We start from the raw sequence: 12,494 nt of genomic DNA, 5'->3' as shown, positions 1-12,494 counted from the left end.
CACCATGTCTCAAAGGTTCCTTTCAAGTATCTGACTTTATCGTCAAGTCACTTTTTTTCATTAAAATGTTCAAACCCTGAAGTTCTTAGGTGTGAGCCTAACAACATATGTACAAGATCTGTATGAAGAAAACTGTGAAACTCTGACGAAATAAATCAGATAACTAAATGAATGGACAGAGATTCCATGTTCATGGATAGGAAGGCTCAATATTGTAAAGATGTTACTTCTTCCCAGCTTGATCTATAGATTCAGTGCAGTCTCAATCAAAATTCCAGCAGGTTACTTTGCAGATATCAACAAACTGATTCTGAAATGTATATGGATAGGCAAAAGATCCAGAATAGCCGACACAATATTGATAGAGAAGAACGAAACTGAGGGACTGACATTCCCTAACTTCAATATCTACTATAAAACTACATTAATTAAGACAGTGTGATATTGGTCAAGGAAGAGACAAACAGATCAGTGGAACAGAATAGAGAGCCCAGAAATAGACCCACATAAATATAGTCAACTGATCTACAACAAAGGAGCAGATACTTTTCAACAAACGGTGCTGGAACAGCTGGACATCACATGCAAGAAAAAAAAAATGAGTCTAGGCATAGACCTTTTATTTAGCTTTTTAAAAATATTTCTTGTTAAAATCCGGGGTTCATTCAGTGTACCTGCATTGCATTTAGTTATCATGTTACTGTAGTCTTTTTAAATCTAGAGTCCCCCCACCCATCTTTTTTACATCCAACTGACTTAGGAAAGAATCCAGCCCAATTGTCTTATAGAATGTGAACTCTAAGTTCATCACCAAAGATAACAAAATAAACCACTTTCTTAATGTGTCAGATTGTTTCTTTATGGTGTTAACTTATTCTCCTGTCCCATGTATTTCCAAACTGGAAATGAGGTCTAGAAGTTTCATTAGATTCAAGTTACACAAGGAACTATTCTTAATTGCCTGCAGGGATAGCTACCATCTTTACGGTAGCTGTTCCCATGGTGATAAGTTCTTACTGCTTCCTTTGACAGATGTTAATGTTCGCGTGTCAAATCTCACATTCTTGAGAGCTATAGTGTCCACCCACGCACCTTTACCTGAAGTCCAGCTACTTCTGCAACAGCCATGTTCTTCTGGACTCGGTAATAGCAATTCAGCAACCCCTCACCTCAGCCCTCCTGATTGGTGGAAGAAAGCCCCTGCAGGACCCTCTCTGGAAGAAAGGTCAGTTAGCTCACCTAAGGGGTCTTCAGAGCCCAGCTGGCTCATTCGACTCTACATTTCTATTGTGGTACTGCCCAAGGAGGATTCCTGTTCAGGTAGCGATGCTGGCTCTGCAGCAGGAAGTGCCTACAAACCATCCCCCATGGGACTGGAGGCCTTACAGGTAGGAGGTTTCATTTCCTCATGTCTGAAGTGGAAGGAACTATTCTTCCTTCAGCGTGCCCGTGAGGAGCGGGCAGGTAAAACCAAGCCATGTGTCAATTGTGTTTGCGGGAGTCGTATTTTAGGTATGGGTGGTCTATTGTTTTTGTTGTTTTGTTTTGGGGAGGTGTTCCTTGGTTGCAAAATAGCAGATTCATTCCTCTTTGTTCTTTGATTGCAAATTATTTTAGTCACTTCAGGTATTACATGACAGGTGGATGTAATAGATGGTAGAAGAATTCTGAGTGAAATTGTACAGTTAATTTTCGATTTTTTTCAACTTAAATGTTTAATTCTTTATAAGCTTCTCCTTGGTCTTGTACCTGCTTAGAGCAACAAAATAATTGTTCCTTCAAAGAAAGAAAACAATCCTCGATAAAAGAGTTTACTTTTTCTATACAAATGTGATCTGAGACTAGGCCTGGTCCTGGGGTCTGCTGCTAATTAACTGGACAACATGAAACATATCCTTTAACCTTGTCAGGCTTAGTATCTTTAGCGGTAAAATTCAATTAATACCTAACTTAAAGAATAGTTCCAAGACTTAAATGAGATTACATTAATGAAAAGCAATCATATGCTAAAGCACCATAAAACTATGATACAGTTAATTGATGTTAGTCATGAAATAAAGATTATGGTTCTTAATTTCATTCGACAGATTTCAGCCCCTGTTAAACATAAGCGATTTCTGAAATATTATCACACTTTTCTGGATATTGCAGCCTTGCACTCAGGTCTTAGAGGGTTAATTCCATGCTCTCTCTGCAGGTATTGGCTCTTCTGGCAAGGGGCTACTTTTCAATGACTCAAGCCTACTTGATGGAGCTTGGAGGGGTGATTTGCAAGTGCATGGGGGAAGCAGATCCATCCATTCAGCTTCATGGAGCAAAGGTAATTTTCATCAAAACCACAACGCTTTTTCCTTCTCGTCACTTTATATCCCTCCTTTTCTTCACTTTATATTCTTCTGCCACATGTCCTTCAATTCTGAGATTTCTTAAAGAGATTTCAGGTGAGGAAGACTATACATTCTTCTGTTTTCAGCTCTTACATGTAAACCCCAAGAATTGATTCAGGAACAAATGAGTAAGATATAGCTGTTGATTTCAGTCCTTGAAAGAATGCCTCTGTTAAGAGTGACTGAAAAAAGGAAGAAAATGAGTTGTAAATTATGTTTCTCCTTGACTTGAGGTGATCTCCAAACTAAAGTGCAGTTGTCTGTTAGTCCTAATACTCTGCTTTGGTAATTCTTTTTTCTTGGCAGCTTCTGGAAGAACTGGGCACAGGCTTAATACAGCAGTATCAACCGGATTCTACTGTAGCACCTGATCAGAGAGTATCAGTCTTCTTGGTAAATAAATGTCAATTCATAGTTTTCTTTTATTGGTGCTTCAGTTGCAGTTTTATTTTGAAGTTCAGTGGTAAGTGGAATAGATGGTATGGTGTCTTCCAGTGTCAAAAATTGTGTTTTATAATCCAGGAAAACATGAAACTAGTATAAATGGGTTTTATTTTACATTTCAGTTTATTTGCAATTTAGTATGCGGTAGGCTTATGTAACCAGCAATAGTAAAACTAATATTTCTTTTGCATAAAACCTAGTCTGGTTATTCAGCCTGCCCAAGAGACAAAGAGCCAGAAATTTTGTATCCAAAGCCACGGGATCAAATTTAGGGAACATGATTGTATTAGTCCATTTTATGTTGCTATAAAGGAATACCTGAGGCTGGGCAATTTATAAAGAAAAGACATTTATCTGGCTCACAGTTCTGCAGGCTATACAAAAAGCATGATGCCAGCATCTACCTCTGATGAAGCCCCAGGAAGCTTTTAATCCTGGTGGAAGGCAAAGGGGGAGCAGGCATGTCATATGGCAAGAGAGTAAGCAAGAGGGAGATGCCAGGCTCTTTTAAACAACCAGCTGTCATAGAGGGAGAGCTCACTCATTTCCACAAGGACAGCACCAAGCCATTCAAGAGGGATCCGCCCCCATGACCCAAACACTTCCTGTTAGACCCACCTCCAGTGTTGGAGGTCACATTTCAGCATGAGGTTTGGAGGAGGCACACATCCAAACCATGTCATTCTGCCCCTGGCCCCCGCAAATCTCATGTTCCTCTCATTGCAAAATAGTCATCTCTTCCCAATAGTTCCCCAAAGTCTTAACTCTTTGCAGCATCAACTCAAAAGTCCAACATCTCAGCTGCGAATCAAGGCAAGTTCCTTCCACCTGTGAGCCTGTAAGATCCAAAACAAGTTATTGATTTTTAAGATACAGTGGTGTACAGGCATTGGGTAGACATTCCCATTCCAACAGGGAGAAAGCAGCCAAAAGAAAGGGGCAACGAGCCCCACACAAATCCGAAACCCAGCAGGACAGACACTAAACCTTAAAGCTCCACAACAGTCCTTTGACTCCATGTCCCGCATCCAGTGCGCACTGGTGCAAGGGGTGGGCCTCCAAGTCTTCTGGCAGCCTTGCCCTTGTGGCTTTGCTGGGTGTAGGCCGTGACCATTCCCAGAGTTCCACTGGGCAGTGCTCAGTTGGAGACGCTGTTTGGGGGCTCCAACCCCATATCTCTCTTTGGCACTGCCCTAGTAGAAGCTCTCAGTGGGGGCTCTGTCCCTGTGGCAGGCTTCTGCGTGGGCACCCAGGCTTAGGGAATCCTCTGAAATCTAGGTAGAAGCTCCCAAGCCTTCTTCACATTTGCATTCTGTGCATCTGCAGGCTTAACACCACATGGAGACCGCTAAGGCTGACAGCTTGTACCCACTAAGCAGAAAACCAAGCAGTATCTGGGGCCCTGTGAGCCAAGGCTGGGGATGCTGGGAGCAGTGTCTCAAGGCTGTGCAGAGCAGTGGGGCCCTGGGCCTGGCCCCCAAAACCACTTTCCTTCTAGACCTCTGGGTGTGTGATGGCAGGGGTTGCCTCAAAGATTTCTAAAATGCCCTTAAGGCTGTTTTCCCATAGTCTTGGCTATTAGCACCTGGCTCCCTTTTAGTCATGCTAATCTGTCTAGCAGGTAGTTGCTGGGAGCTTGGATTCCTTCTCCAGTACAGGGCCAGGGTGCAAATTTTCCACATTTTTATGCTGTTAACCTTTTAATGGTAAGTTCCAACTCTAAGTCATTCCTTTGCTCCTACATCGGACTATAGGTTGTGAGAAGCTGCCACATCACCTGTTGAATGATGCTTCGAATTTCTTTCACCAGATACCCTAAGTCATTACTCTTTAAGTTCAACCTTATGCAGATCCCCAGGACATGGGCATAATGCCGCCAAGTTGTTTGCTAAGGTGTCACACAGGTGGCCTTTCCTCCAGTTCTCCCAACTTTTTTATTTCTATCTGAGGCCCCCTCAGCCTGGCTTTCACTCTCCATATTTCTATCAGTGCTTTGGTCACAACCATGTAATCAGTCTCTGAGAAGTTCTAAACTTTCCTTTGTCTTCCTATCTTCTGAGCCTTCCACACTCTTTCAACCTCTGCTCAGTACCAAGTTCCAAAAGTTGCTTCCACATTTTTAGGTATCTTTGTACCAACAACCCATTCCTTGGTACCAATTTTCTGTATTAGTCTCTTTTCTGCTGTGTAAAGAAATACCTCAGACTGGACAATTTATTTTTCAAAGAGGTTTGTCTGGCTCACAGTTCTGCAGGCTATAGAAGAAGCATGGCGCCAGCATCTACTTCTGGTGAGGCCTCCAGAAGCTTCCAGTCACGGTGGAAGGCGAAAGGGGAGCAGGCATGTCACATGGCGAGAGAGGAGGCAAGAGGGAGATGCCAGGCTCTTTTAAACAATTAGCTCTCGTTTGAATATCAGAGTAAGAACTCACTTATTACCACAGGGATAGCACCAAGCCATTCAGTAGAGATCTGCCCACATCACCCAAAAACCTTCCTCTAGGCCCACCTCCAACATGGAAGGTCACATGTCAACATGAGATTTGGAGGGGACGCACATCCAAACCATACCAGCCACTTAATGGATATGTGGTTATAGGCATGATTTCCTAGTTGTAAAAAGGAATAATAAACCATAACTCCTCAGTCACAAGGCTGTTGACAAATCGAATGACATGTAAAGATGCTAACACATAGGAGGTAAATCTGGTACCCGTGTCCTTCCCGCCCCCCGCCAGCCCCACCCTGGTTCTATTAAACTCCTATGATTTCAGGTTGTTTCTGCTACCCCCACACTGTGCCAGTTCCAAATATGGATGAAGGGCATGTGATCACATGGTGGCAGTCATGTGAAAAATAACAAAGTATGTGAAAACACAGATTCGTTGTCCAACACATATAGTATTTGTTTTAGTCTGTTTGAGCTGCTGTCATAAAATACCATAAATTGGGTGTCTTCTAAACAACAGAAATGTATTTCTCATAGTTGTGGAGGCTGGAATTAAGATCAAGTCACTGACAGATTTGGTGCCTCAAGGAGGGCTCACTGGCTCACAGATGGCACCATGTGAGCCGTGTCCTCATGTGATGGAAGGGGCAAGGCAGCTCTCTGGGGCCTCAGTCATAAGGGCACTCATCTCTTTCATGAGGGCTCTGTTCCCATGACCTGATCTTCTCCCCAAAGCCCCACCTCCTGATACCATCACCCTAGGAGTGAAGATTTCAACATAGGAATTTTGAGGGAGCATAAACATTCAGAATACTGCTATTCAGAATAGCGGTCTTCAGACTGCTCTTTTTCTTTAGTCCTCAGTGACATTTGCATCCATTCTTATTTCCATAAATGAGCTTCTATAAAGACGGCAACTTTAATAAAGGTTGAACGTGATGAGCTGCTGTGTGTGTCTTGCATAAAGTGGGTGCTCAGATAATCATGGAATCTGAATTGAACCTGCTCTTTACCAGGGTAGCCTCAAGGTCGCAGTGGTATTCAACTCTTGAATATGGTCTCAGACACAGATATTTCACATCTTTTATGGAAGCCTTTGGCTCGTAGTTATTTCATTCTCATTTTTCCCGTGTCACCCTTCTCATTGCAGAATGACAGGCCGATCCTGTGCATCACAGTGCTGCTCTGACTGAATGACAGCAGGAATTGCTTAGTGAAAGCTGCAACCTCATGGGCCCTGGGAATCTATGTGCTTTTTCCCTGTCTTAGACAGGTGACAGTGAGCCTATTTAGCTCTTCTGTGCCCCTTTGTTGTCCGTGACACCCCTAGTTTGTGGATATAGAGCTCCTGCATTGGACAATAAAGGAAACTAAATTGCTTTCTAATCTGATTTGCTTAATTGCTCCTCAAATATGGTCATGGGCCAGGCATGGTGGCTCACGCCTGTAATCCCAGCACTTTGGGAGGCCAAGGCAGGTGGATTGCTTGAGCTCAGGAGTTTGAGACCAGCCTGGGCAACTTGGCGAAACCCCGTCTCTACAAAAAATAAAACAATTAGCCAGGCATAGTGGTATGCGCCTGTTGTCCCAGCTACTTGGGAGGCTGAGATGAGAGGCTCACTTGAGCCTGGGAGGTGAAGGTTGTAGTGAGCAGAGATCACACCACTGCACTCCAGCCTGAGTGGCAGAGTCAGACACACACACACACACACACACACACACACACAGATACACACTCTCTCTATATATATAGTTATACATAAATATAGTAGTATATATGTAACTACAGGCATTACCATATATATGTCATATATATATATATGAACTAAGGCATTACCATATATATATGGTATTTATTTTTAATTTTTAATTGCTTAGCACACTGCCTGGGACCTTAGGCACCCAATAAATGCTTAAATGAATGAATGATATAATAAAAATGAAATAGGACATTACCAGGTGGTAGTCATCATTTAGAAAGCTGACATCATTTTTACTCAAAAGGACATAATGTCCTCTTTCACTCTTACTTGTGACATTTATCTCACTGAGAGGTGTGTAGGATGTGTTTTGGAAATAAATGCATTTCTTTTTCAGAACATTATTTCCTGAGATGGAAATCAACCAAGCACAGAGTTCACAGATAACTGTCCCAGGCCAGGTTATATATTCGATGTTCATAAGGGCAAAATCCATAGGCTTCTCGGGTGTCCATGGCACATACCAAAATCATAGGAGCTTCCCCTGGGAGGTTTTTGAGTGTCCAAATTGTAAAATATAAGAAGAACAGTAAATTGATTGAGTAGATGAATTTTTATTTCCAAGTAGAAATTTGCGTGAAGGCTTATAGCTTTATCTGAAAATAAGTTTGAGAATTTCAAAGGTAGCAACTTGACCTGCAGTGTTTTGTTTTGTCTTATAGGATGTCATATTTGTTGCAGACCCAGCAAATGCAATATTGATGTCACTTGAAGACAAGTCTCTGAATGTTCGAGCCAAAGCAGCCTGGTCCCTGGGCAACCTGACAGACACGCTGATTGTCAACATGTAGGTGACTCACCTTGCTTTCCCCAGCTGACTTCTGAGACTGAGGGCCCAAAAGAATGTCCTCGATCCCTACCATGAAAGAATCAGCAGTAGTTCCCGCTTATTATCCCGCTTCCTGCTTTGTTTTTTTTTATATTCCTTCTAAAAATAAAATAAGCTGTTCTTAATATATGTTAGGAATCTATTAAGACTTATATGTATTAAAAATACTCTATACCTATATAAGTAATATGTCCACATTATAGAAAACATAAAAGCAAAACCTTAGTAATGGTTACTGTACTTTTAAAATGCGTTTTAAAAAATTTCTTAAAGTGGTATATTCACAGGCTAAACAAAAGCCAAACAGTACAAAGCAGCATTCGGTGTGCAGCCTGTCTTCTACCCTGACACCTTAGTTCCCTCCCCAGAGGTAGCTGGTTGTTCATGTGCAGGTGTCCTGCTTTTTGTCACTTCACCATATAAGCGACATGTAACATGTGTAAGCATTCTCTTTTATTATTGCCTTGTTAGAAATCCTTATTTATTATTACATAATTATCACCATGTGATGATTAACCATTTTTCTATTACTGAACATCTGTTTTAGGCTTTAGGCTTGTAGGCTTTTATATTCAGTGAATATTTTTGTGCATGAAATCTGCATTTTGAGATTTTTTTTTTTGGAGACATTCCTAGGTGGGGAACTATTGGGTCAAAATATATATACTGTAAGTTTCTTGATACAATCTAAGCAGATCTGTTCAACTGTTTTCCTAAACTTTTATGCTTATACTAAGTGAATGTATTTGTATATGTATATATTTAAGTGTATTTACCTTTTAACATGTGTTGCCTGCTTTGGGTGGAACGGGGAAACACCAGACCCAAGTTTCCAGGAAGAGTTCTCTGGTCTCCTGCTCTTGAAAATGTTGCGATCAGCTATAGAAGCATCCAAGGATAAAGACAAGGTAGACTCACGACAAAACCCAGTATCTCCCAAACAGATTCTTAATGTATTGTAGCTGCAGTGAGGTAGTTTAGTGTGACTTGATGCTCCTCAGACTATCCCACCAAATGTACTCCTGTTCAAAGGAGACTGAGGACGTGTGCTCAGGGTATAAACGGCCTATTCCACACATGTATGGTTTCTTTACTGTCTCCTGCCTCCTGAAAAATATCAGTGCCTATTGTAATACTACATAACATATTCAGATTCCTTTTAAATTAAATTTTTTTTATTCCCCCCCAAAAAAAATTTTAAGTAGAATTGACAAGTCAGAAAAATGAGTAGCTCTTGGCTTTGAATATTACCTGTTAAACTAATCAGTTTAAAAAGCACAGGTCTGGACTTTAGGTCAGACATACATGGATTCAAGCCCTGGCTTGCCCTTTAGTAGCTGGGTGACTTTGGTATATTATGTAACTTCTCTGAAGGTCAGCTCCTCACCTGTAACATGGAAGTTTTATACCTCACCGGATATGAAGATGCCTTATGTTAAAGCATTGAGCACCGTACCTGACCCATACCATGTGCTCACTTTAATACTACTTCTGAAAATCTGGTAATCACCCAGGAAGCCCTGCCTCAGAGTAATTCAGTCAGAAATTCTGAGGTTAGGGCCTGCAAATTGGTTTTAAAACAAAAGGAAAAACCTCCCCAAATGATTCTGGTGGGCTGCAGAGGTTGAGACTCTAGTGTAGTAGAAAAGTATTGGACTGGAATGATGGAACCTAGCTTCTCCTCATCATGTTGCTATCAACCAGCCTTGTCCTGTTGTCCCCGGACCTTATACTCCATCTCAGTAAAACAAGGAAGATGGACCTCTCTGAGGTCCTCTCTAGCACTAAATAAAATAAATAAATAAATAATCAGAGAGAGGAGTTTTGTAGAACGTCACCTTTCTGATGGCTCAGGATGTTAACCAGAGCAGACCTTGTGAGTTCCAAGGACTTGCTTTAAGAAGTCGAGGACCTCCTGGGTTTTTTTAAGCTAAAATTAGACTTTTGAAAACATCTCTTTGGCAAAACACATTTCTAAAGCGGTTACATTTTTTTCTAGGTAAAGAGCAATGCAGTCCGGGCCCTTGGAAATTTGCTTCATTTTCTGCAACGCTCTCATATAGAAAAACCCACATTTGCAGAAATAATTGAGGAGTCTATCCAGGCCCTAATTTCTACTGTTCTAACAGAAGCTGCCATGAAAGTCTGATGGAATGCTTGTTATGCAATGGGAAATGTATTTACAAATCCTGCCCTTCCATTAGGTAAGAAAGTTTCCCTTCACTCCCTGGTGGAAAGCCTCTTGGGACAATACACACCAATCTACATTGTTGTTAAAGATGTTTGTCACATGTCATTTATCACAGTATGAGGAAAAAATGGAGACATACTGAAAACAAGTTTAGGAGAACATTGAAATACATCATTACCTATACAATGGATATATCATGGGATATTTTGTTTCCATTTAAAATTACTTACATGAATTTTATAATCTGGAAAAATACTTCTGATGTTAAACAAATGAAAGCAGGTATTAAATCATTTCTACAGAATGACCTCAATCGATGGGTAGAAAAAAGACTGAAAGGAAATTGGACCAATTATTAACAGTGATTGCCTCTGGTTGAGTAGGATTTTTTCTGTTTTCATTTTCTCAGTTGTCTACAATAAGCATATATTGTTTTAATGGTCAAGAAAAAAGGAAGGAAACAAAACTGGAATGAGGGGATATAAACTGGAAATCCTCTGTGAGCTGTGTACAGAAGTGGATGCCATTAATAAATGTAAGGAGGGCATCGTCTCTAAGTAGCGGCATGCCATGCCCCTTGATATGTCATTCAGGACCAGTAGCTGCTTAGGTGTGTGGATCAGAGCCTCCAAACCTCGCTCACTTTGAATGCCAGTGTTCGCTTTATTGCGTCTCTCTCTGTCTGTCTCAGAAGATTTGAGACCTAAGGATGTGTTCCCGGAGAGGAGCTCATGCATCAAGTGAGAGAAGTCTGGCTCTGCTCCGCTTTATCGCCTAGAGCATCCAGGCCGACCAGTCAGCTGGGAGCAGGTGGAGAAGTAGCCTCCTGGCTTCTTCCACTGAGAAGTCACCTAAGGGTGACCTTTGGGGTTGGAGCTCATTGAGGTGGATGTCCGCCTTCTGGAGAGCCAAGAAGTCCTTGAAACGAGGGCACCTCAGTGGTGGTTGGCTCCTACCTGCCTTCCTGTATGGCCATTGCCCTCAGCCTACTAGAGAGAGAAGTCGACCTGCATGACTTGGAGGGAAAGGGAAGTTCCAAACAGGCAGGAAGTTTGAGAACTAGAAAGCATCCAGTAGCAGAGCTATCAAGAGCCACATAAGAAAAGGGAGCCAGAAACTGATAAAGAACTCTGACGGGTCAGATTGTGAGTGTCTTGTAGGTCTAGCAGTGGCCCATTGTCAATGGCAGTGGCAAACACCAAATGGAAAGGGCCTGCTTGCCTGTCTTCGGAGGCAACAGAGAAGCCGGGGAGGGCTGGGCGAGTTAAGAGAAGCTGCATTCTACTCTGTCACCCATCTTGAGGAGTAAGGACACCCCAAAATGGAGTGGGTAGCAGTAGCTCTGGTAAGGAGGAAAGCAGGCTGATTTCCTAGGGCCTACAGGTATGGAGAAAGAATAGAAATCTGGGCATGTTATTCTTGAAACTGTAAGTTTTCTTTTTCTTTGCAATAAAATACATGACTTGCTATGGCCAGAACAGTGTCTGGATGCTGTTGCAAGTGAGGAAATAATTCTTTTTGCCAGCATGAACAGCACTGCCACATGCAGTGTGTGCTTTGCACACAGCTAAGAAGGGCCCAACTGAGATGACCGGTGGGGTTGCAATTCAGTCCACGCTCTGCCCACGAAGCCATACCCCATGGGACAGAATCCTCCCAGAGAAGAAGCCTTTTTCTGAGTCACCAAAGGCCCTATATCGGGTAGCAGAGGCTCTAAGCATGTCACAGGCTGAGGTAGGGAAAGAGGGAGGTTTGGGGATTGGCACCTGGCCACTTACCTAGGTTCCTACAGTCAGTCACCACCGTTGTCTCACAGGATGATTGTGAGAATGAAGTGAACACATAAAATGAGTGTTTGGGGCACTAGTGTTTATGCTGCCTTCTGCCCCTCTCCCTCTCACCCCACCTAATTCTAAGGCTGCATTTGTTTTAGTGACTGTGGATTCTTTCTTGGGAGAGCCCCAGGGACCTCCCAGGCCTACAATGCCCTGACATCGGTCATGACATCATGCAAGAACTTCAAAGCCTCCCACATAATCAGGTCACTAAACAAATCGCAGAGGGCCCAGCCCCAGCTGTTGCCTGGCTTTCCAGGAGTAGAACTCGGTTGGGAGTGGCTGCTGCTCGGACAGCCGTATCCCCAGAAAGCCCTGGGTGTGAATGGAATCCTGTTTACCCTCTGGTTTCCACTGACATATTTATCTATCAACATTCTGTCCAAGTCTCCTCTTCTGAACCCTCACCAGAATGACCCTTAATGAAGAGTCGCAGGGAGAAGATGTCCACCCATGCATCAGGAGACAGGCCTGGAACAGAGCCTTCCTGCACAGCCTAAAAGGGACCCCCCCTACTGATACCTTGATCTTGGACTCGTGGCCTCCAGGACTGGGAAACAGTAACATTCTGTTGTTGAGGGTGCCCAGTCTGTGGTCCTG

At 42.6% G+C, this 12,494-nt stretch overlaps 1 long non-coding RNA gene across 1 annotated transcript; it reads left to right on the top strand.

The window, feature by feature from the left end:
• Positions 1-1,876: 1,876 nt before the first annotated feature.
• On the top strand, positions 1,877-6,514 carry LOC139359360 (uncharacterized). The gene is made up of 3 exons (XR_011615278.1): positions 1,877-2,320; positions 2,694-2,780; positions 6,430-6,514. It is a non-coding gene; the product is annotated as an uncharacterized lncRNA (long non-coding RNA).
• The last annotated feature ends 5,980 nt before the right edge of the window (positions 6,515-12,494 follow it).

Source organism: Macaca nemestrina, chromosome 17 (assembly GCF_043159975.1).
Source record: "Macaca nemestrina isolate mMacNem1 chromosome 17, mMacNem.hap1, whole genome shotgun sequence".
In the NCBI taxonomy this organism is placed as follows: Eukaryota; Metazoa; Chordata; class Mammalia; order Primates; family Cercopithecidae; genus Macaca; species Macaca nemestrina.
Note: the sequence above shows the minus strand (reverse complement) of the source record. Positions and strands in the feature narration are given on the sequence as shown.